The sequence below is a fragment of the Apium graveolens genome, chromosome 6 (genome assembly GCF_009905375.1).
Source record: "Apium graveolens cultivar Ventura chromosome 6, ASM990537v1, whole genome shotgun sequence".
NCBI classification, from domain to species: Eukaryota; Viridiplantae; Streptophyta; class Magnoliopsida; order Apiales; family Apiaceae; genus Apium; species Apium graveolens.
In genome coordinates, this window is record NC_133652.1 from 289,651,628 (window position 1) to 289,677,538 (window position 25,911).

The 25,911-nt window shown below is 35.1% G+C and overlaps 1 non-coding gene across 1 annotated transcript; it reads left to right on the top strand.

Annotated features, from left to right (window-relative positions):
* Positions 1 to 21,403: 21,403 nt before the first annotated feature.
* Positions 21,404 to 21,510, top strand: LOC141669768 (small nucleolar RNA R71). Its single transcript, XR_012554029.1, has one exon. It is a non-coding gene; the product is annotated as a small nucleolar RNA R71 (small nucleolar RNA).
* Positions 21,511 to 25,911: the final 4,401 nt, after the last annotated feature.

The following is a 25,911-nucleotide window of genomic DNA, read 5'->3' on the forward strand; positions in this document are numbered from 1 at the left end:
TTTCGCCGCCAGTGAACTTCGATTTTCCGATCCCGGTCTTTTCTTAATCATTTTGTGATTTCAAATATACTATTCGATTGGTTTTTAAACGATCTACAAGCATGTGCAATCAATTTTGTCTAATAACCCCTAACACAGAAACACCTAATTTTCAATTGAAAATATTCATATCTACGAACCCTAATTCTTTCATTCAAGAATCAGACAACAATTTCTATATGTTATTGAACTCTATTTTGGATATATAATATACCAAATTAACCAGAAAAATATTATCTACACAATGGAATCATCAAATCACATCAATAACTTCAAGAACAAATTTTCTTAATTTAATCCAAAAATAATTCGAAATAAATTAATTAAATTAGAAGAATACCTTGATTCTTGTACAAGAAGAGATGATTGATTCAGGAAGAGGTTTTCGAGAGATTCGTTTTGATATGTTGCACGCCCGAATCGGAGTTCGATAACGTCTTTGTTTGTACGATTGATTCTCAAGAATGTATTATTTTTAGAGTTTTTCTCTGTATTTCATATTTGTTTACTGATTGATTATGATTTTATGAATAAAATAAAATAATGAAAGGGCTATATATATTTATGGAATATTGGTTCGTGTTGGATCGTTTTGGATCGTTAAATTAGTTACTTAGCCACTAAGTAACTGCAAAACCGATCTGATTTAATACCCTTATTATATATTTATCCCAACCGGGCCTTTTATAAAACACTTCATATAAAAATAATGTAATATTATCCCGTCTTTCGAGAATACGGGTTTTATTGATATATCGAAACAATTATCGTATTGAAAATTATATGGCAGGACACGTATGGGTCAAACCGTAATCCGGATCAAAAAAGTCAAAACACGGAAAATGTCCAGAATTACCAGATTAGGTTAGAAAAGAGTTTTTGGAAGAGTTTCGGGTTGTAAAAATGTAAAAACGGATGAGGTTGAACAATTCCCTGCTTTATAAAATAGCTTTGTAATTATTCAGAAAATAATTAATAAATTCATAAATCAATATAAAATCATATAATACTCCAAAAATTACCAGAAAAATACCTTGATTATCTATATTTTATTCTGGACATAATAAAATTAACACACTCACATTTTATCACATATATACATCTAAATATTATTATCATTCAATAGATAATTCACCAAAACTCACATAATAATCACATAATAATCATTTATTGATAAAAATAATTACACGCGATATCCCGGATATTACATCCCCCCCCCTTTAAAGGGATTCTGTCCTCAGAATCTCCTAAGTAAACAAGTGAGGGTATCTTTCTCGCATATCACTTTGTAGTTCCCAGGTTGACTCTTCAACCTTTGGAATTCTCCACAATACTTTTACTAACTTTACAACTTTATTCCTCAATATCTTCTTTCTCTTCTCTAGAATCTCTATCGGATTCTCTACATATAATAAATCTTCCTAAAGTTCTATCGGCTCATACTCGATTACATGCTTAGAATCTGAATTATACTTCTTAGGCATTGATACGTGAAAAATATTATGAATGTGCTCTATGTGCGGGGGTAACGCTAATTCATATGCTACCTTGCTGACACGTTTCAAAATTTCAAAAGGTCCGACGTATCTAGGAATCATCTTTCCTTTCTTTCCAAATCTCGACAATCCTTTCCATGGTGACACTTTTAATAACACTAGATCTCCGTCTTCGAATTCCATGTCCTTTCTAGATTGATATGCATACTTTCTTTTACGATCATGTGCTGCAATTAGCCTTTTGTGGATGACTTCTACAACCTCTTTTGTGTGCTGCACCAATTCAGGTCCAAGTATTTTACGCTCTCCGACTTCGTCCGAATATACCGGTGATCGACTTTTGCGTCCATAAAGAGCTTCATAGGGAGGCATTCCAATACTAGCATGATAACTTTTATTATAAGAAAATTCCACTAAGGGTAAATGCTCGTCCCAGTTTCCTTTGAAGTCAATAGCACAAACACGTAAGATATCTTCAATAGTCTGGATTGTTCTCCCATTTTGGCCATCCATCTGCGGATGATAAGTCGTACTCATTCTTAACCTGGTTCCCAAGCATTCTTGAAAACTTCTCCAAAATCTCAAATTGAATCGTGGATCTCGATCAGATACAATAGACAAAGGGACTCCATGACGAACTACTATTTGCTTCAAATACATGTGAACCAACTTATCCAGTGAAAATCTTTCATTGATAGGCAAAAAATGAGCTGATTTGGTTAGTTTGTCCACTATGACCTAAATAGCATCATGGTTTGCTTTCGTCCTTGGTAATCCAACTATAAAATCCATACCAATGTGCTCCCACTTCCATTATGGAATCTCCAATAATTGTAATAATCCGCTTGGTCTCTAGTGCTCTGCCTTAACTCTTTGACACGTATAACATTTGCTGATCCATTCCGTAATTTCTCTCTTCATGTCTGGCCACCAATAATTTTCTTTAAATCTCTGTACATCTTGGTACTTCCCGGATGAATGGAATATCTTGAATTGCGAGCTTCGTGTAGAATTTCATTCTTCAATTCTACCACTGGTGGTATCCAAATTCTGAATGAAAATCTAAGAATACCTTGATCGTCCTTCTGAGTGCATAACTCTTCTCCAACCAAACGAATGATATCCTGATTCATTATTTCCTCTTGGCATTTTCTTATTTTCTCTAGTAGTTCTGGCTGAAACGTCATGCTATATTGTTAGATATATTTGAGATGTCATGTCTAATTTATTGTGTTTAGTTTCAGAACTTAATATCAGGACTTACTGGAAATCAAAACTTACTGAAGTCAGAACTTAATATCAGAACTTAAGGCCGTCAGGATTTATATCAGGACTTAAGTGCGGGTAGTTCAGATAAGGAATGTAGCTGATTTACAAGAGAGGATCTGGACTAAAATAATAGAAGATATGCATGAAGAGTTGGACAATTAGAAGACTTGTAGAAGATAATATCTGATTGATATATTTTAGGAGACAAAATTATATTCCATATCAATTAGATGATATCTTGTAACTGTGTACTATATAAACACAGCTTAGGGTTGGAAGGGTTTTTAGCACATAAACGCAGCGAAAACGTAAATTTAAATCCTAAAAAAAACCGAAACCCTCCGCAGGATCCATGCAAAAAATAATATTTAATTCATAGTTCAGTATGTTTACCTTAAGAAACTTTACGTTAATGGAAAGATGAAGGTCTTTAATGGCGATCCAAAAATGATGAACGGAGATCCTTAGCAGCTGCTCCTCAAGTGTGAAGCACTCCACTGGTATCCACGAAGAAAATGATGTAATGAAGGAGGAGGAGATGGAGGGAATTAGGGTTTTGTAAATTTTTTTGGTTGAGGCAAAAATAGGGTCTATAATAGTATATTTATAGGCAAAAATTTTAGCTGAAAATTTTCCTATAAAATATTATTATTATTAACCCTTTATTATTCTCACTAATAATTAAAACACCTTTTAATTATTAATCCTTTTTCTAAACACTTTAGAAATAATTCTCTCACTTGATTTAATTTCCAAAAATTAAATTCTTAATTAATAATATTAAGAACTTTTTCTTAATTAATTTATAATCAATTAAATCTCATTTAATCAATTATTAAATTTGCCAATTAATTATTTATTTCATAAATAAATAATTATCAGCCATTATTAATTAATTTCTCCACCATTAAATCATTCTCTTTTATAGTGTGACCCTGTAGGTTCAATATTAAGCCGGTAGTAGAAATAAATAATAATAAACTATTTTATCATTATTTATATAAATTTTCTAATTCATTAAATATGATTAATTAATTAATCATATTTATTCTAATCGTGAGGGATACTTCTCAGCATATCGCGACTATCCAGATAATACGAATTCACTTCTTAGAATACCAAGAACCTATTCAGTGAGTAGTTACCGTACAATTAATTCCTTCTACTCTGCAATGTCACGATTAAATACAAGCATGGAACTTGTGTCAAGCCTATCTTATTGAATCACTTGCTTTCCCATTCACTATGCTTAGTTCTATTTAATGTAAATTAGAAACTCATTTCTAATTTGATTCACTCTGGCCAGATATTCCTGAACTAACATAAGGGGATCAGCATTGAACATTCTCTTCCTACACTGGAAGGGGTAGATCCTTTATTGATCATACACTATATTCGTGTAGAAATTCCTATACCCAGTAGAGCCCTTATAATTGTCCCTTGAGACTAAGAACTAAACCAAAGCATAGTTCAGTGTACACAAGATGACTATGATGACCTCAAGTCTAAGGATACTTGTACAACTATCACTATGTGAACAACTGCTGACACGTGAGTGAACTCCATCAGTTGTTCAGCTGTGTGAGCCATGTTCAGTGAACTTATTCTATAATAATCACCTACGTGTTAGCTATAGTGTCACCACACAAATGTCTATGAGAACAGACATCCTTCATAATGAAGCAAGCATAGTATGTACCGATCTTTACGGATTATTAATTACCAGTTAGTAATCCTACGACCAGGAACTCTTTAAGTTTAGAGTTATCATCTTTTAGGTCTCATTACTATGATCTCATCACAATCCATAAAAAGCTTTACTCTAAACTATGGTATATCTTATTTAGACATTTAAATAGATAGAGCCTACAATAAAAACAAAACAAGCCTTTTATTAATATCAATGAAATCAAAACAGATTATATAAAAGTTATTCCTAAATCCCCATACATGATTGGACTTATGATATATCTCTTTCAGGGTTTACACTATATGTATTATCATTCACGAGAACATTATTCATTGTAACCTAGCAGCTCTTAGTGATATTGTTCATCACTGAGAGAGAACAACTGTTCTATTGTAACAGAGTTTATTATATTAAATATACTTCATTACTGTTACATACTTGTGGTAATAAATCGATTTTATTGTATAAACACTATATTTAATCCCCTTCTATAGTGTTGTGTAACCTAACAATTGGTATCAGAGCCTCTCTGTTGATATACAAACAATGAGATCCAGTTTACAATCATGTCTGAAGAAATACAAACTCCACCCAAGCCCACCAAAACTCAAGATAGTCAAAACAATCAAACCCACAGTCGATATGAAACTATTAGGGTTCCCATCCTAAGACTATCTGAGTATCCTATATGGAAGGTAAAGATGGCTATATTTCTGGAAGCCACAGATCCAGAATACCTTTATAGAATTAATGAAGGACCATATAAGCCTACCAAGCTTTCTGTTGCAGTTGCTGATCAACCACCAAAGGTCATACCAAAGGAGAAAGGTGATTACACACCTGAAGACATCTCATCTATTGCCAATGAGGCAAGGGTAAGGTATTTGCTGCATAGTGCAATTGACAATGTCATGTCAAATAGGGTAATTAGATGCAAGACTGCAAAGGAGATATGGAATGCTTTGGAGACAAGATGCCAGGGAACTGAAGCCATCAAAAAGAACAGGAAGACTATACTCACACAAGATTATGAGCACTTTGACTCAAAAGCTGATGAGTCATTAACTGATTTATATGACAGGTTTGCCAAACTCTTGAATGATCTGTCACTGATGGACAAGGAATATGATCTTGAAGATTCAAATCTAAATTTCCTTTTAGCTCTTCTTGAAAATTGGGATTTGAAGTCTACTACCATAAGAGACAACTATGACCTTACTGAAACTACTCTTGATGAAATTTATGGTATGCTCAAGACCTATGAACTTGAGATGGATCAAAGGAGCAAAAGGCATGGAAGAAAGTCAAAGACAGTTGCACTTAAAGCTGAGGAGGAATCTCCTAAAGTGGTTGTCTCAAAGAGGGGCAAAGGAAAGGCTCTCATCATACAGTCTGATTCAGAGTCATCATATTCTGATGATGATGATTCAGAATCTGAAAATTTATCTGATATGGATGTTGATGCAAAGATGATGCAACTGTGTGCTCTTATGGTGAAGGGTATCAGAAAGATAACCTACAAGAAATTCAGAAAGGGCAAGAAATTTTCTAGGAAAGGTGGAAGTTCTGAAAAGAAAGGTTCAGAAAGTCAGAAGGCAAATGAGGAAAGTCTGACAGAGGAGACAACTCAAATGTCAAATGCTACAATTATGGTGAAAGAGGCCACATCTCTCCTGATTGTAAGAAAGGAAAACGTGATAAAGGCAAGGCACTTGTCACAAAAAAGAAAAACTGGGTAGACACTTCAGATTCTGAAGAAGAGGTGAACTATGCCTTGATGGCAAATGCTGATAGCAGTTCTGAAACTGCTGAACTGAAGGTACCTCAAATAACTCTTGCTTTTTATACTGATGATATTACTGAGTTGAGATTATATCTTAAAACCATGTTCATTAGTTTTAGAGATCAGACTTTAACTAATGAAAGATTAACATCTGAAAATCTTGCTCTTAGAAACAGAAATGACTACTTAGAATAAGAGTTAGTTTTTCATCATCAAACTCAGAAAAAAAGAGATGATTCTGTGTGAATGAATTTCTAAAACTGAATGAATCTCTAAAAATTGATTTAGAAAAGGAAAGAGAGATAATCAAAACTTGGACTAACTCTGGAAGAACAACTCAGAAAATTTTAGAAAATGGAAATTGGAAAGAAGGGCTAGGTTATCTAGATGATAAAGAAGAAGAGGAAACTGTGTCATCTAAACCAAACTTTACCAAGAAAGTTGAAAAGCCTAAAGTTAATCCTGTTAAGTTTGTAGCAAAAACTGTAAAGTATGATACTGAAAAGATGAAATATTCTAAGACAGAAGTCAAAGAAAAAGTCAACTTCTGATAAATTAAAACAGGATAAACCAGCTACAGTAAACATAGGTTTGATGACAAAGAAGTAGCTTAAGCATAAGCTGAAAGAGATTAGATATGTGAACAAGGTAAAGGAAGCTAGGAAAAATAGGGATGGAAAGGAAGGTGTGAATAAAAGCAATAATTATATGCCTGTTCCTAATGCTCATAGAAAGAAATGTTATAATTATGGAAACTCTAACCATCTTGCTTCTTTTTACAGGAAAAATAAAGATATAAACTCTTTACCTCCTAGATTAGGAGTTCAGAGTCAGTCTGGTAGGTTTAAACCACAAAATCCTTGTTTTCATTGTGGTAGTTTATGGCATTCCATTTATACTTGTAAGGAATATCATAGTTTGTACTATGATTATTATCTAATAAAACCTTCTTTAAAGAAAGTTAGTGTAATTCCTTCTAGTGTAAAGTCTGATGCAAAGTCTGATATAAAGTCTGATAAACAGCATGTTAGCATAAACTCTGAAATTAAATCCGCTGCAAATGCTAACAAACTTAAAAAGGCCAAAGGATCCAAGAAAGTTTTGGTCCTTAAAACTAACCATTAGTGGTCTTTGTGATTACAGGGCAACAGGAAAAACATCCTAGTTCTGGACAGTGGATGTTCAGGACGTATGACTGGAAATAAAGCCCTGCTATCAAACTTTGTGGAGAAACCTGGCCGAGGAGTTTCTTATGGAAATGGCAACATGGGAAAAACTCTGGGATATGGCAATATCAATCTTGGAAATATCATCATTGAAACAGTAGCTCTTGTCTCTGGAATTAAACACAATCTGCTAAGTGTGAGTCAAATATGTGACAGAGGTTATTATGTGGATTTCTTTGAAGAACACTGTGAATTTGTAAGTAATTCTACAGGCAAAGTGGTTCTGAAAGGTTACAGACATGGTAACAATTTTGAAGCCATAGTTTCAACAAACTCTGATGATTCAGCAATCTGTCTGTTTAGCAGAGCATCAATTGAAGAAAGTTGGAATTAGTACAAGAGACTCTCTCATTTAAATTTCAACAACATAAATGAGCTAATAAAGAAAGATCTAGTAAGAGGACAACCAAAATCAGTATTTGCTCCTGATGGCCTTTGTGATTCATGTCAAAAGGCAAAAACAAAGAAAATCTTCATTCAAGAGCAAAACTGAATTCTCAATTCTTGAGCCTTATCACTTACTGCATGTTGATCTATTTGGTCCAGTTAATGTCATGTCTATTACAAAGAAGAAATATGTTTTGGTTATAGTGGATGAGTTCACAAGATACACATGGGTGTATTTCTTGCACAAGAAGAATGAAACTTCATCTACTCTAACTGATCATGTCAGACAGGTGGATAAGTTGGTCAAAGATTCTATTAAAATAATATGAAGTGATAATGGCACTGAGTTCAAGAATTCAATCATGGAAGAGTTCTGCAAAGAGCATGGAATAAAGTAGGAATTTTCTGCACCTGGAACTCCATAGAAGAATGGAGTTGCAGAAAGAAAGAACATGACTCTTATTGAAGCTGCACGGACTATGCTTGATGAAGCAAAGCTACCAACCTACTTTTGGGCTGAAGCTGTGCAGACTACTTATTTTACACAGAATGCTACACTCATAACCAAGCATGGAAAAACTCCATATGGGATGGTGAAGAAAAAGAAGCCAAATCTGAAATATTTTCATGTATTTGGATACAAGTGTTTTGTTCTTAAGACTCATCCTGAACAGCTGTCAAAATTTGATCTAAAAGCTAATGAAGGAATTTTTGTTGGATGTCCACTTTCCACAAAAGCCTTCAGAGTCTATAATTTAAGAACAAGGGTTGTCATGAAATCTATCAATGTATCTTTTGATGATAAAAAGATTACTGGACTTGAAGATTTCAATGATCATGATCAGCTGAGATTTGAAAATGAAGATTTAAATTCTGATTATGTAAGTTCTGATGACCTAAATCCTGATCCTTTAAGTTCTGATGGGTTAAGTTCTGATGTCATTAAAATTGTGGTAATTACTCTAAGGGAAAATGCACCTGTTCAGGGGGAGCAAGCTGATGATCATACCACATCTCAAGATTCTCAAGAAGCATCAGAATCTGTCACTGGCTCTTCGAGTTCTGATTCATCAAGTTCCGATGAGTCAAATTCTGATAATTCTGGAAATTCTCTGATTCTTCAAATCCTGAAGGATCCAACTCAAATTCTGAAGTCTCAGAGAGCATAACTTTAGGGGGAAAATCAGAAAATGCTGATGGAGACAACATGGATCATGAGGGATGATCCACTTCTAGAGATCAACTTCCATCTGCAAGGAAGTGGACTAAAGCACACACACCTGACTTAATAATTGGAGATCCTGAAGCAGGTATCAGAACTAGAACTGCAACATCAAATGAATGTCTCTAACATTCCTTTCTATCTCAGACTGAACCAAAGAAAGTGGAAGAAGCTCTTCAAGATGCTGATTGGGTGCAAGCAATACAGGAAGAGTTAAATGAATTTGAAAGAAATACAGTTTGGACCCTAGTGCCAAGATAAAAGAATAGATCAATTGTTTGCACAAAATGGGTGTTCAAAAACAAAATAACAGTGATGGCATAATTACAAGAAATAAAGCAAGGCTGGTTGCTAAAGATTACTCTCAACAGGAGGGTATTGACTATGATGAAACATTTGCACCAGTTGCTAGATTGGAAGCCATAAGAATCTTTTTGGCTTATGCTGCTCACAAGAAGTTCAAAGTGTTTCAAATGGATGTGAAAAGTGCTTTTCTCAATGGAGAATTGGAAGAAGAGGTATGTTGAACAACCTCCAGGCTTTCTAGATCCAAAATTTCAAAATCATGTCTACAGGTCTGACAAAACACTTTATGGCCTTAAGCAAGCTCCAAGAGCATGGTATGAGACTTTAGCTCAATTTCTTCTGGAAAGTGGATTTAACAGAGGCACAATTGACAAGACTTTATTTTACCTCAACCATAGAAAGGACTTACTTTTGGTACAGATATATGTTGATGATATCATCTTTCGCTCTACAAATACAAAGCTTTGTGAAAAATTTTCCAAGCTAATGCAGTCAAGATATCAAATGAGTATGATGGGAGAGTTGAGTTATTTTCTGGGACTTCAAGTCAAAAAAACTGATGAAGGCACTTTCATCAGTCAATCTAAGTACACCAAAAATCTACTCAAGAAATTTGGAATGCAAGACAGTTCTACTGCATCAACTCCCATGGCCACTGCAACCAAGTTAGATAAAGATACTGGAACATCAGTAGATATTACTAACTACAGAGGTATGATTGGCTCTTTACTCTATTTAACTGCAAGTAGACCTGATATCATGTATGCTACCTATCTTTGTGCAAGATTTCAGGATGATCCAAGAGAACCTCATCTAATAGCTATGAAAAGAATTTTCAAGTACCTTAAGGGTACAGCTGATCTAGGATTGTGGTATCCTAAGGAATCAAATTTTAAGCTAATAGGTTACTCAGATGCAGATTTTGCAGGATGCAAAATAGACAGGAAAAGCACCAGTGGAAGCTGCCAATTTCTTGGAGGCAGATTGGTTTCTTGGTTTAGTAAGAAACGGAATTCAATTTCTACATCAACTGCAGAAGCAGTATATATTGCTGCAGGAAGCTGTTGTGCACGAATTCTTTGGATGAAGAATCAGTTACTGGACTATGGGTTAGAATTTTCTAAAATACCTATTTACTGTGATAATCAAAGTGCTATTGCTATGACAGGAAATCCAGTTCAACACTCAATGAGAAAGCACAGCAGCATAAGGTACCATTTCATAAGGGAAAATGTGATGGAAGGTATAGTGGAATTGCATTTTGTTCCAACAGATCAACAACTAGCAGATATCTTCACAAAACCATTATGTGAAGCTACTTTTACAAGACTGGTAAATGAACTTGGAATGGTTTCGGGTTCTTTCTCAAACTCTGTTTAGTTTTTGTTCTTACGCATCAGACTTTATCATCAGTGTTTATAGATTGTCTTATCTTTATGTAATATGTGCTTAAATTGTAATATATTAAATATTGATTATTATCTAGATGTGATTCTATATACTCTGATAGTGTTTTAAATGTTCTGTGACTATTCACTCCAATGAGGATTATTTGCTAGATGCTGACTTAGTAGTCTTTAACAAACTGTGTATCCCATGTTCGAATTAGTTATTTATGTGGAAATCAATAACACAAGCAAATTCTGATTTTGAGTTTAGTCAAATTTACTTTTTGTATCTTATTACTAAGTCACAAACTATATTCTTGCTTCTCATCTGTCAAATTTTGATGTCAGTAAATCTTAAGGATGAACTACATGCTTGATAAGCCTCACTTATCTGAAGAAAATAAAAGAAAAGAAAATATTAAAATCAGGTACTCCTTTTAGATCTAGAGTAAAATATGTGGAAGGGAAGACTCAAGTGCATTGCTGGTATTAAGTTATATGCATTAGAAAAGCAAGTAAATTTTTTTTGGTGACTTCTCACATTCTCTGATTACTGGAGAAATACTCTGATAATAGCATAAATTCTGATAGTAGTTGTGACTCATTTACACTGAGAAGCCACTGTAAAAAGAATGTCAAAAGATGCATAAAATGAGCACAAACAGTTGAGGTGGACTCTTGCATAAATTTGTTCTATAGTAGACTTCAAATTTAAGACATATTTTAAGCATTTTTCTTAGTTATGCCTTATTTCTAAGATATACTAAAGTTTATCAGTGTAAATTATAGTGGTGATTAAGTTATTTCAGATAAACAGTTAAGTATTGTTTGCATAAATTTCGAGGATAAGTTATGATGAATGTTCTGATGATTAAACTCTGAAGAAACAAGTCAGTATTTGTGTGAAGAACCACAAAAACATACATTCACTTTTTGAGTACAGAAGCCATATTCTGATGATCGTTAAATTCTGATAATGGTCAAGTTCTGATACAAATCCTGATGGAAACTCTGATGCTTACATGGCATTATTTAATTACTTGACTTATTTGTGGTATTCACTTTAACAGTCATATTTATCAGAAAATGATTAAGTGAGATAAAAACAATAATAATCATTTGGTTTGTGGGTTGCCTGTTTGTTTTGGTAACAGCATGTGAGCAATAATTACTGCATGTTTACCGTGACCACTCATTACTTTTTTGACTGTTTCCATGCTGCCAGGTATAAATAGACTGTTCTGCTTCACAAAATTAGCCGTTGTCACGTGGGGTGTATAAATAAGAGGGTTTAAAGATTTTACAATCTTTTACCTACTATTCTTATTTTCTAATCTCTCTTATTCTCTCTCACTCTCTAATACCCTCTAAAGCTATATCTTACAGGCATTTTATCAAACACCTTTCGTACACACAACTCTTCACTTAATTTCTGATAGATATGGAACCCAAGGACATCATCTTTAATGGATCTAAGTTCATCCCTAATAACTATATGGCTATCCTTAGCAAGGATGAAGCTCCATCAGATCTTCACTTCATCCAAGACTTTCTTGCTCGAAGTGAGATTGGGTATGCTTTGACCCAACCACAACCACTCTCAAGAACTCAAATACTGGAGTTTTGGAGGAGTGGTGTTTATGATGATGGTGGTGAAGCTGGATCCCCAGTTATCATTTTCACAACAAGGGAAGAAGAGCATCTGGTAACATTGTCAATAGTTCGACAGGCTTTGCACTTACCAGAAAATTGCACTTTTAATGCTCAGATTGAGGAGCCATTTGTACAAAGTATGATGGCCAATCTTGGCTATGAGAAAGGTTTATCCAAGTTGGGACAACTGAAGCGGCCATACATCAGAAAAGAGTGGAGCTACTTCTTTGACTGCATCACGAGAGCTTTTGCCAACAAATGTTTAAATTTTGATGCTATTCCCATTCTGAGTCAGCAAATAAGGTATGCACTTCTAAATCAAACTCACTTTGTTTATGCTACTGCTATATTGGGTTTTATTGGGGATAGGATGAAGGAGGACACAAATACTGTTTACTTTGCTAGATTATAATAACTCATTTACAGTTTTTGTTGTCCTGATAAGCCTCAAAACTATAGTGAGACAATTCAACCCTTTAAACTTGTTAAAAGGGCTTTCACAGACTTATTATCTACTGATAATAAGAAAAGCTTTACTAAGACCCCTCCAAATTCCTCTATCTGTTAAACAATTCTTAGTAAATGATGATCCTCACACATACAGTATAATATATTCTGATGTTGCACCTACACAACCTACCATTTCTTAACATCCACCAACACAACCTTTGAACTCTCCACCACAACCATCACAGCCTACCATCAGAACATATTTCCAACCAGTACAATCCTCACAACCATCAGCACCTACAATCAGAACCTCATCCTCTAGGCCTAAAAGGAATGTCTTTGTGTCTAGATCTCCACCAAGGAGAAGAAGGATGATTCTAAGGGATGAATCAGATGAAGATGAGCAAGTCCAGGTTCATGCATCAGAACCTGTGACACTAGAAGCTGAAAATGTAATATTTCAGAAGGAAGCATCAGTTTAAAAAATAACTCCTCAGAAGGAACCTGAAGCTGGGGGTTCTGGTATTTTAAAGAGGAAAAGAACTTCAAAGAAGATCAAAGAAGATGAGAGCAGGAAGGCATATGGCACAACCTCAATCTGAGGATGCTACAGAAACTGAGGAAGGGGATCATGAATCTCTGATCTCAAAAGAACCTACAATCATTGAAGCCCTTCCAGAACCTGGAAACACTATACATGACACAATGATCACACCTCGTGTCTCTCCTATCAAAGAAAATGTTCCAGTTGAAGATTCAAGATTAAGTTCTGAGATTGACATTCATAGGATGAACATTCCATCTGTCCTATTTCTGGAAGCACCACAAGGACAAGTGACAACTCCACCTATTTCTCCACTAAATGCTGAAGTTCCTACCACACCAATTCTGGATGTGGAAACAGATGAAGTTGTACCAGAATCTCCTACAGCCACACACACACTTGTGCTGTCAGAAGATGATGAGTTTCTTACAAGTTCTGGAGAGTCAGCTCCAGTAAACACACTAGCTCAAATTCTTAGAAAGGAGGCACTGATTAAAAAGTTTGTTGAAGAAGATGCTCCTGTTCCATGGGAAGAAACTCACAGAGGAGTTGAGTGGACCAAGAAGTGGAATGAATCTGGTTTCATTCCCAGCTCCAAAGTTCTGTCAGAACATATTTCAAAAGCTGATGAGTTGTTGACAAATTCTGACTTTAAAGCTCAGCTTAAAGTCACAGCTCTCAGTACTAAAAGCCTTCAAGGTCAACACTCCGTTACTCATGCTAAGGTTGATAAACTACAGGAAAATGCTGATAAGCTGGACCTGATGCTAAAGCTAGAAAAGAACAGGTTTATCAGACCTATTCATGAAAAAGTAGAGGCTATTGAGAAAGTTCAAGAAAAGCAACAGGCCCAACTGACTGAGGTCCTGCACAATCAAGCCTCTCAACAAGCTCAACTGAATGAAATTCAATCTTCAGTAGAACTTCTTCTCTCTCTATTTCTATCTGATGATTCCAAAAAGGGGGAGAAGGTAGTTAAATAAAAATTCCCAACTAGTCAAGTACTAAAGAAGAATGATGATGAAGCTGATGACTAGGGAAACCCTAGCAAGGGCAAGGGTCAAGGTCAAGTTCAAAGCAGCAAAGTTTCTTCAAAGAAACTAATCTGTGATTCTAGCAAATCTTCTACACAGAAGATTAAAAGTTTGAAACTGTGAATGCTCAAGTTCTGAAAGCAAGTTCTGATGATCAAAGTCTGATATCAAGTTCTGATCATCTCATTCAAGGAGGAAGTCAAGACTCTCAGAAGTTTTTGCAAACTCTGAAGCTTAAGGGAAGGGAGACTATAGTCTATTATAAAGATCCCAAGATTCAGACACTTGATGAAGAGATTGCTAGAAGATTATTTCTCAAGCATAATCCTGGAATGGATTTAGAGATTCTCAAGGAGGAAGAAGCTAGATTTGCAGCTGAGAAGACAAATCTTAAGTCTAAAGCTTCTAATTCAAAGAAACCTCCTAGGCCTAAAGAAAAAGGCATTGTGATCAAGGAGAAGTCAACTTCAGAGGCATCAAAGCCCAAGAGAAGATCACAAGTTGAAATTGATCCCAAGGCAAAAGGGAAAGGAAAGATTGATGAACCAACAAAGACACAAGAGATGAAGATTTCTTAAATCCTGATGAAACCTGTGTGCAAAATGGTTCAAATTTTTAATGATACAGCTGCAGAAGATGAAACTGTTGAAACTCTGAAAAGAAGAAAGATATCAGAAGAATCTAACACTACCTCTGACATAGCTCAAGTTTTTCAGAGTGAAGCTACAGAAGAATCTGCGAATCCTGATCAAGTCATCAAGACATCAACCTCTGACAAAGCTCAAGTTGATTTGAACAAAATGACAGTTACTGAGAAGAGAAAACTCTTATGGAAGAATGTTATTCCATCAGATCCTAAGAAAAGTCCATTGTTATCTAATTTCATGACTGTTGGATTGAAAGCTACAAAAGCAAGAGACAAAGCTAGATTAGGTTCTGGAGAAGCCAAAATCAAGACAGGAGTTGAAGTACTTACTAGAGATCCATTCTTATTGACTGACAAACCTCTTGAAGAAGTTACACAGAAACACCTTGACAAGGTTATATCTGTTTAAGTGATACTGGATGCTCATGATAAAAATAATGTCAAAGAAAAACTAATTTTGTTTCTTGAAGATGGAAGAACATACAGAATGTCAGAATCATATGTGTTGAACAAATATTTGAAATAACTTTAATTCTTTCATTATCTTTTGGAGATAAAGTCTGAGATTACTAGAAGATGGTCAAGTTTCATCATGAAGACCATAAGAGATAAAGCAAGAATTTCTGGATCAAGGGTTACAGAATTCATTCCAAATATAGTTGAAGATGTTGAAAGTGAAATTCCAATAAAGAAAAATTTTGCTAAACTTGAAGTTGTTCTGAAAGAGAAATGTCTGTGCTATAATGAAGACTCATCTCATCTAAGAGTAATCAGACTTGGTGATGGATTGGAAAAAAATCACATCTCAGCACTTAGGACTGCAATCTACCAGATTAGAAGTCAAGATGAAGAAATGAAGCAAGTCAATGCTACAATAGCTCAAGTCCTGAGAAATGCAGAAGAGAAGCTGATATCAAACTTTGTCAAGAATCATTTTGGATTCAGATTGACTCAGTAAGATTGGTAAAAGCTACAAGAACTGTAAGTTGTAGTTAGTTGTTTAAATAAACTCTCATTACATTTGTACTTAAATGTTTTTGACATCATCAAATCTATTAACTTGTATATTTTTCATAATTTACAAGTTGGGGAGATTGTTAGATATATTTGAGATGTCATGTCTGATCTGTTGTGTTTAGTTTCAGAACTTAATATCAGGACCTACTGGAAATCAGAACTTACTGAAGTTAGAACTTAATATCAGAACTTAAGTGCAGGTACTTCAGATAAGGAATGCAGTTGATTTACAGGAGAGGATCTGGACTAAAATAATAGAATATATGCTTGAAGAGTTGGAAAGCTAGAAGACTTGTAGAAGATAATATCTGATTGATATATTTTAGGAGATAGAATTATATTCTATATCAATTAGAAGATATCTTGTAATTGTGTACTATATAAACACAGCTTAGGGTTTACACTATATGTGTTATCATTCACGAGAACATTATTCATTTTAACGTAGCAGCTCTTAGTGATATTGTTCACCACTGAGAGAGAACAACTGTTCTATTGTAACAGAGTTTATTATATTGAATATACTTCACTACTGTTACATACTTGTGTTGATAAATCGATTTGATTGTATAAACACTATATTCAATCCCCTTTTATTGTGTTGTGTGACCTAACATATACATCTATACTTCACTACGTTTGCAAATTCTGACCTCCAATTCCAATTTCTGAAATTCCCTGTATAATTCTTCAGGTATCGTTAGCATGTTCAGTCTTTCCTTTCTACTTAACGCATCTGCCACCACATTCGTTTTTTCTGGATGATAGTTAATCGTGCAATCATAATCCTTGATCAACTCCAACCATCTTCTCTGTCTCATGAGCTCTTTTTGTATGAATATGTACTTCAAACTTTTGTGATCCGTATAGATCTCGCATTTTTCTCCATATAGGTAATGTCTCCAAATCTTCAAGGCGAATACTATTGCCGCTAGTTCCAAATCATGAGTATGATACTTCTTCTCATGAGGTTTCAGTTGTCTCGATGGATATACAATAACTTTATCATGTTGCATCAAAACACAACCTAATCCATTATGAGAAGCATCACTATAGCTAACAAAATTCCCTTGATCATCTAGAAGTGATAAAACAGGTGTCGTGATCAATTTTTTCTTTAATTCTTGAAAACTTTCTTCGCATTTCTCGTTCCATATAAACTTCTCACTTTTCCTGGTAAGCTTTGTCAAAGGCGTCGCAATATTCGAGAAATCTTGAACAAATCGTCGATAATATCCTGATAATCCCAGGAAACTTCTTACGTCAGTTGGTGTTTTTGGTCTTTCCTAATTCGTAATGGCTTAATCTTTGCTGGGTCCACTTTAATTCCTTCATTACTTACTACGTGCCCTAAAAATTGAAGTTCTTGTAACCAAAATTCACACTTCGAAAACTTCGCATACAACTTCTTCTTTCTCAATATTTCCAAAGATGTCCTTAGATGTTCCGTGTGATCTTCCGTTGACTTGAAGTAGATCAAAATATCATCGATAAACACAATTACAAACTTGTCCAAATATTCCTTGAAATTTTTTTTCATCAAGTCCATAAATGCAGCTGGGACATTGGTCAATCCAAAAGACATCACTAGGAATTCGTAATGACCATACCTTGTTCTGAAAGCTGTCTTTGGTATATCTTCAGATTTGATCTTTAATTGATGATATCCAGATCTCAAATCAATCTTAGAAAAATACTTGGCTCATTTCATCTCGTCAAACAAATCGTCGATTCGAGGTAATGGATACTTGTTTTTTATCGTAAGCGTATTAAGTTCTCGATAGTCGATGCATAGCCTCATGCTTCCGTCTTTCTTCTTAACAAATAACATCGGTGCACCCCATGGGGATATGCTGGGTCGAATCACTCCTTTTTCCAATAATTCTTTCAATTACTTTGCTAGCTCCTTCATTTCAAATGGCGCCATTCTGTATGGGGCCTTAGATACTGGTTCCGTTCCAGGTGCTGAGTCGATTGTAAATTCAATTTCTCTATCTGGAGGATGTCCTGGTAGTTCGTATGGAAATACGTCTGGAAATTCATTTACCACTGGAATGTCTTCCAGTTTTGCTGGCTTGTGACTTCTATCTATCACGTAGGCAATGAATTGCTCACATCCTTGTCGTAATAGTTTCTTAGCTTGAATCATCGTCAAGAACTTCTTTGCCTGCTTCTAACCTTTAAACGTCACCGCTTTCTCGTCTGACGTCTTCAAAATTACCTTCTTGTTACGACAGTCTATCTAAGTATCATGCTTAGATAACCAGTCCATTCTTAAAATAATGTCAAACTCTCCTAACTTAAATGGTATCAAGTCAACATCAAACTTATTTCCAGAAATCTCAATCTCACAGTTCTTACACACTTCGTTCACAGATACATGCTCCTAATTTGCTAATTCTACCGTCATAATCTCACTTAACAAATCAATTGAGCAATTCAACTTATCAACAAAATCTTGAGAAATAAATGATCCAGTTGCTCCCGAATCTACTAGCACTTTAGCACATAAGGAGTTCACAATAAGCGTACCTGCCATAACATATATGTCCATGATAGCATCTTTCATTGACATGTCATAAACTCTAGCTCTGGGAGGTTCATTTACCACTGGAGGGGCTCCCAGATTGGTCTCAACACACCTTTTAAGAACTGCGCCAAGATTTTGCAAGCACTCGTCGAAAGAATCTCCGAACACAGAAAAATCATCCATGAATACCACCATATTCTGACCAATCATGTCAGAGAAAATGCCCATCATACATCTCTGAAAAGTGGCAGGTACACCACACAAACCAAAAGAAACTCTTTTGAAGGCAAAAGTACCAAACAGACAGGTGAAGGTAGTATTTTCCTGATATTTTGGAGCAATGCAATTCTAATTATAACCCGAATAGCCATCCAAAAGACAATAGTATTTATGCCCAGCCAACCTGTCAAACATCTGATCAATAAAAGGAACAGGGAAGTGATCTTTCCTCGTGGCCTTGTTCAGCTTCCTGTAATCCATGCAAACTCTCCACCCCTTGACTGTTCGAGTAGTAATGAGCTCATTCTTCTCATTAGCAACCACTGTGATGCCTCCTTTCTTCGGCACACACTAAACTGGGCTCACCCAAGAACTGTAAAAAATAGGATAGATGATCCCTGCATTTCCTTCTTCACAACCTCTTTCATGATCGGGTTTAGCCTTCTCTGTTGCTCAACAGTCAGCTTACTTCCTTCCTCTAGCATAATTTTATGCATGCAATAAGAAGGGTTGATTCCCTTGATATCTGCTATAGTCCATCCAATTGCCGATTTGAACTTTCTCATAATTCTCAAGAGCTTTTCCTCATCACTACCGGAAAGGTCAGATGCAATTTTAACAGGCAAAGTAGATGCATTGCCTAAAAAAGCATACCTTAAGTGTTCAGTCAAAGGTTTAAGCTCGAGTGTAGGAGCTTCTTCAATAGATGGCTTGAGACGCCCCTCAATATATTTGAGATCCGACATTCCAAGAGATTCAAAAGACATATCCATCCTTCGCTTCCAAGGAGAAGCATTCAAATACTACAATTGCTCATCACCTTCATCATCTTACTATCTGAATTCCCCATCAAGGCCTTCTCTAAGGCATCAGACGTTAGCATTTGATTAAGTTCTGAAATGACCACAAAATCAACCAATTCCACCTTTAAGCACTCCTCATTATCAATAGGGAATTTCATGGAATTGTAAACATTAAAAGTGACATCCTGATCCAGTACTCGCATAGTGAGCTCACCCTTTTGCACATCAATCAAGGTTCGGCTAGTAGCCAAGAATGGTCTTCCCAAGATTATGGGAATCTTTTTATCCTCCTCAAAATCAAGAATTACAAAATCTGGATGAAAGATGAGTATGTCCAACTTCACTAAGACATCCTCCAAAATGCCTCGTGGATATGTAATAGAAAAATCGGCCAAATGCAAGGACATATAAGTAGGCTTTGGATCAGGTAAATCCAACTTCTTGAAGACAGATAAAGGCATTAGATTGATGCTAGCTCCCAAATCACATAAACACTTATCGAATGACAAGTTTTCGATGGTGCAAGGAATAGTGAAGCTCCCAGGATCTTTAAGCTTTTGTGGAAACTTCTGTTGAAGCACCACACTGCATTTCTACATGAGAGCAACGGTCTCTAAGTCATCAAGCTTCACTTTCCGAGAGAGAATACCTTTCATAAACTTCGCATAACTAGGCATCTATTCAAGAGTTTCAACGAAAGTTATGTTGATATGAAGTTTCTTGAAAACTTCCAAGAACTTAGCAAATTACTTATCCAGCTTTTGCTTCTGTAGCCACTTAGGAAAAGGAGGTGAAGAACAGACCTATTTTTCCCATATATTACCCTCAGGAGGAGTGTTGACAACAACTTTCTTCCTTGGTTCCACCTCTGCTTCCTTCTGCACATCTTCTTCAGCCACAACTTCAGATTCTGGAAATTGATTTTTTAGGATTTCCAACCTTTCCAGACCTCAATGTGATTGCCTTAACCTGCTCATTAGCTTTCCTCTTACCTGGCACTTCTGTGTCACTAGGGAGTGTACCAGGTCATCGATTTAACAAAGCATTGGAAATATGTTCAAATTTATTCTCTGGAGTCTTGATAGAAACCGCTTGGCTCTTGCACAAGAGCCTCAACTCCTCCAATTCAGATTTTTTATTAGATTGTTGCAGTTCGAGTTGTTGTCTTAGTGCATATTGTGGTTGTTGAAAACCAGGAGGGTTGAATTGCTTTGCTGCCACTGCTTATAAGGCTGTTGCACCATATTCTGAGTGTTGCTCCAGCTGATGTTAGGATGATTGTGGTTATTGGGATGATAGGTGGCTGGAACTGGTTGCTGCGACCTCTGAAAGTTGCTCACGAACTGAGCTGATTTATTAGAAATAGCACACTGCTCCGTCTTATACGCACCAGCACAAAGCTCACAGACACTAGTGATCTGATTAACTCCATAATTAACCAAATAATCCACCATCATCGTCAAAGCTTGAAGCTGAGCAGCTGTAGAAGTAGCTGCATCCAGCTCCAGAATCCCTGTGACCTTGCCTTGAGGTAGTCTCTGAGAAGGGTTCTGGTATTTATTAGAAGCCATCAGTTCAATCAACTTATAAGCTTCATCGTAGATTTTAGCCCATAAAGCTCCACCTGATGCTAAATCAAGCATGGGTCTGGACTGTGCTCCCAAACCATTGTAAAAGAAATTGATAATCATCCAGTTAGGTATCCCATGGTGAGGACACTTCCTAAGCATCTCCTTGTAGCGATCCCAAGTCTCACACAAAGATTATCCCGATTGCTGCGCAAATTAAGTAAGTGTGTTTCTAATTGCAGCTGTCTTCGCCATATGGAAGAATTTTTTAGAAACTTTTGAGCAAGATTCTCCCATTTGGTGATAGAACTTGGTGGTAGAGAATGCAACCAGCACTTAGCTTTATCCTTTAGAGAGAATGGGAAAAGCCTCAACTTAATAGCATCTTCAGGAAACTCCATTGAACTGGAAAATGTCACAGATCTCGATGAAATCTCTGATATGCATGTTGGGATCTTCTATAGGAGAACCCCCAAACTGAATTGAATTTTGTATCATCTGAATCGTGCTCGACTTAATTTCAAAGGTGTTAGCCGCGATGGCCGATCTGATAATGCTAGACTGAATTTCATTGATCTTTGGCTGAGAATAATCCATCAAAGCCTTCGGATTCACTGCTGGTAGTTATATTAGGACCTTGCAGGAAGAAAACTTCACATAAATGTTAAGTTTTTAGTAAATATGATACTCTTAAGTCTTTCTTGATGTTTTTTATATCATATGTTAAAGATGGTGCTCACTTTATATTATTGTGTGTACTACTTATCTTTTATCGAACACACAATAATACAAGTAACCTGAAGTATATGGCACACTCTGTTTTAGAATGGTCCATAGATAGCACTCTGATTTAAACATCATTAATTTTTAATTTCATGGTAGAATTGTTCTGAAGAAATTTATAATTTATATACCCTTACTTGATGTGAGTTCTAGTGTTTAGGGAAAAGTCTTTAATTTCTAGTTTATCATAGGAAGAATAAGTTGATAGGTACACTTAAATTGTTGTTCAGTCAACTCTATCTTGATAATACTATGAACATTTGGTTTGGCATACATAGTTACAAACTAACTCACTTAGCATTGTTTTACTGTATGACTGGTAGATTAATGACTTTCTACGCCCTTAGCATATATGTTGCCTGTCTTTTTCTCATATAGATATACAAATTTAGTTCCATTGAGTCAATTACATTGTATACGACTTCCCATCTTGGCATTTAGTGGTGGTAGCACATACAATTACCCTAAGGCCAACATGTTCTATGAATTGAAGCTTTATTCATTTACATTTGCAGGTCTATTACGAACTAACAGCTTTCAAACCTAGTTTTCTCTTTAAAGATTGCTGGTTGTGTAATAGGTATTATTTTATTTTATAGGGAGACTTTGCAGGCCATCTTTGAAGATTTTATTTCTTTTGAGGCTGTGGTCAATGATATTTCCATGCTCCGATTTTAGGCATGTCGTTATGACTCCAGCAATATTATTAATGTGTGAATATTTAATGCATTTCCCAATTGTTTGTATACTTGTAACGATATAAATGCTGATTTATACATTACCCATTATTAATGCAATTTTTTGTGAAGTACTTGGAATATTTAATGATATTCTCTTTGGCAGTTTTGTTTGTTTTGGTTTAGAAGCCATTTGTTTTTTTTTCCATTTGGTATGTTATGGGTGCATATAAAATAATTAGTACCTGTCTAATTTTTAGGCATATAGACATCAGTTTCTGCACACATTCTTAAAAATTGTTGTTAAAATGCTACATGGACATCAGTTTCTAAACAAATCTGCAAAGCACCTGATGTAAATTTCAAACAAATATATTGGCACATTTTTAAAAACTGATGCAAAGAAGGAGAAAGTTTAGTACCTTTTACATCTTCTACAAAATGATGAGGAAGGCAAAGACAGACTACAGTTACCATAACGAAACCGATGTTAAAAAGATATAACACATCGGTCAAGAATCTATAACCAATGTCAAAAAGAAGCTTTTATATCGGTTTTTTTAAAAGCGATGTTAAAACCAAAATTGACATCGTTTCTATTTTTATAATTGATGTAAATGGTGATTTATACTTTGTAAATTAATAGTTAAGTTTCATAATTAGATCATATAAAAGCTATTTAGAAAAGATTGTAAGGCAGTTTCTGTTTAAAAATAGAGAATATACATCGGGTTTAAAGCTAAAACCGATGTTAAAGATGTTCCCAGACATCAGTTTATAACCGATGTCATATGGGGGTAACTTTCTCTACACCTGCATAGACATCCGTGAGGAAAACTTTTAACATCGGTTTTTGGCCGATGTCTATTTAAAACTTTATGTTAGATATTAAAGTGAGAGGCAACGAAATTTAGGTGAAAGATAAAATGTCATTAGCCTAAAAAATAATATATATATATATAATATAAACCAAAAAAAGTATCCACTCCGGGTAAATTAAAACTAAAGACAAACTAAATATCATAAGCTCCATTGGTCGATATAAAACAATATAATATATTTTATTGATATACGCTAAAATTAAAATTAAAGATAACTCACTTTTGGTTCAGAGTAAAATTCTATAAAACTCATACTATTTTATTAAAGTAAACTAGAGATAATTTGTCGGTTAATAAAATAGCTTCGAGCTAAAACAAATCAATATGTATCCTTTTATCGGGGCTCAAATTTTTTAGACAATTAATTCGGGGGATAAAGAAATTTAAATCAGAAAATAAATAGGTCATTTAAAAGAGAATATTATGTAATTTTATGCGGACTAACATGAAAATTTAACCACCAATCCAGATTTAAAAAAATTAAAGTAGAATAAGTCTAAATATGATTAATTATATTTGGTCAATATAACTAGTGTTAGCCTAATACAAAACAACATATACAATTTATTTGGCTAAAGTAGGACTAAATGAAACTTAAGATAATGCTCATATTATTAACATAAGCTAAATTTTACCTTATAATTTAAACATAATAATCTCTATATATAAATATTAATAAAATTATATGTTTCAATCATTAATCTTATTTTACAATTAAAATAGCACCTTTTTGTCAAAAATGTCACTGACTTATCACTAACTTATTACAGTCCAAAACTTATTATACAATTACAGTCCTTCCATTTATTGTTCACATTTAGTATCCTATTTTTATAAGTCAAGTCCATACTCTAGGATTCTTACCTACAATCTTATATGTATATTAAGTGTATAATATAAAACTTAGAAAATAATGTAAACACACAGTACATGCACGTCCAAGACACTGTTTATTGATAACTCTAATCAAGGATATAAAGACTTACAAACGTTAAACTGCTAGAAAATAGGAACAGAAAAGAAAACCACCTGGATCCCTACTATCACTACACTCAATCCTATAAAATCTCAATTGCTAGCACGATTACGTCTCACACGACCAGTTCAATGGCTAAGACTTTCGGACAAACTAAAACAGATAATTTACTAACAACAACATTCATATTAAAAGCTAACATTCTCCCCCTTAATTTGAATCATGTTAGACCAGATTCTTAACTCCCAACAAGCTTCGCATTCTATCAAACTTCACTGTTACCGGGACCTTAGTCAATATATCGGCTCTTTATCCCTCACTACTAATGTGTTTGATGACAATCTCTCCATATTCCACGCACTGCCTGATAAAATGATATCGTACGTCGATATATTTGCTGCGTCCATGAAATACCAGATTCTTGGCCAAGTCTATAGCTAATTTATTGTCAATGTAGATAATCACAGGACCGATGCTTTTACCTGTTATCTGGCACAAGACATTTCGAAGCTAAATACCTTGGCATGCCATTGCAGTGGCCGCCATAAAATCCGCCCCACACGAGGACAAGTCCACCCATCTTTATTTTTTAGACACCCAAGTAATCATACTTTCATTGAGGTAAAACACCATGCCTTCCGTACTTTTCCTGTCATCCACATGGCCTGCCAATTCACTATATGAGAAACCAATTAATAAATGATTTCCACTGCCCTTTGAGTATACCAGTCCATAGTGAATTGTCCCTTTTCTGTGTCTGAGTATACGATTTACAGCATCCAAGTTCAGGACTGTAGGTTGCTCCATATACCTACTAACCATTCCCACAGCGTAAGAAATATATGGTCTAGTATGGACCAAGTATCTCAAGCACCCCACTAAACTCTTATAATCTGCAGCATTCACCTTTTTTCCACCTTCATCTTTACTGATCTGCATACTTGGATCCATGGGATACTTTGAAATATTGTAGCTCGACATGCCTGCTCTTTCAAGGACCTTTTTCGCATATCCAGCTTGCTTGAGTTCTATGAACCCATTGCCTTGTTAAACTTCAATTCCCAGGTAAAAGCTTAATTCTCCCAAGTCGGTCATATCAAACATGCCGCTCATCTACTTCTTGAAGATTTCAATTACTGACATGTTCGAGCCCGTTATCAAAAGATCATCCACATATAATCCAACAATAAAAACATCATCGCCTTCCTTCTTCGTATAAACAACATGTTCATACGGGCACCTTGTGAATCCCAAGCTTTGCAGGAACTTGTTTAACTTTGCATATAAAGCACGAGGTGCTTGTCTTAGGTTGTACAACGCCTTT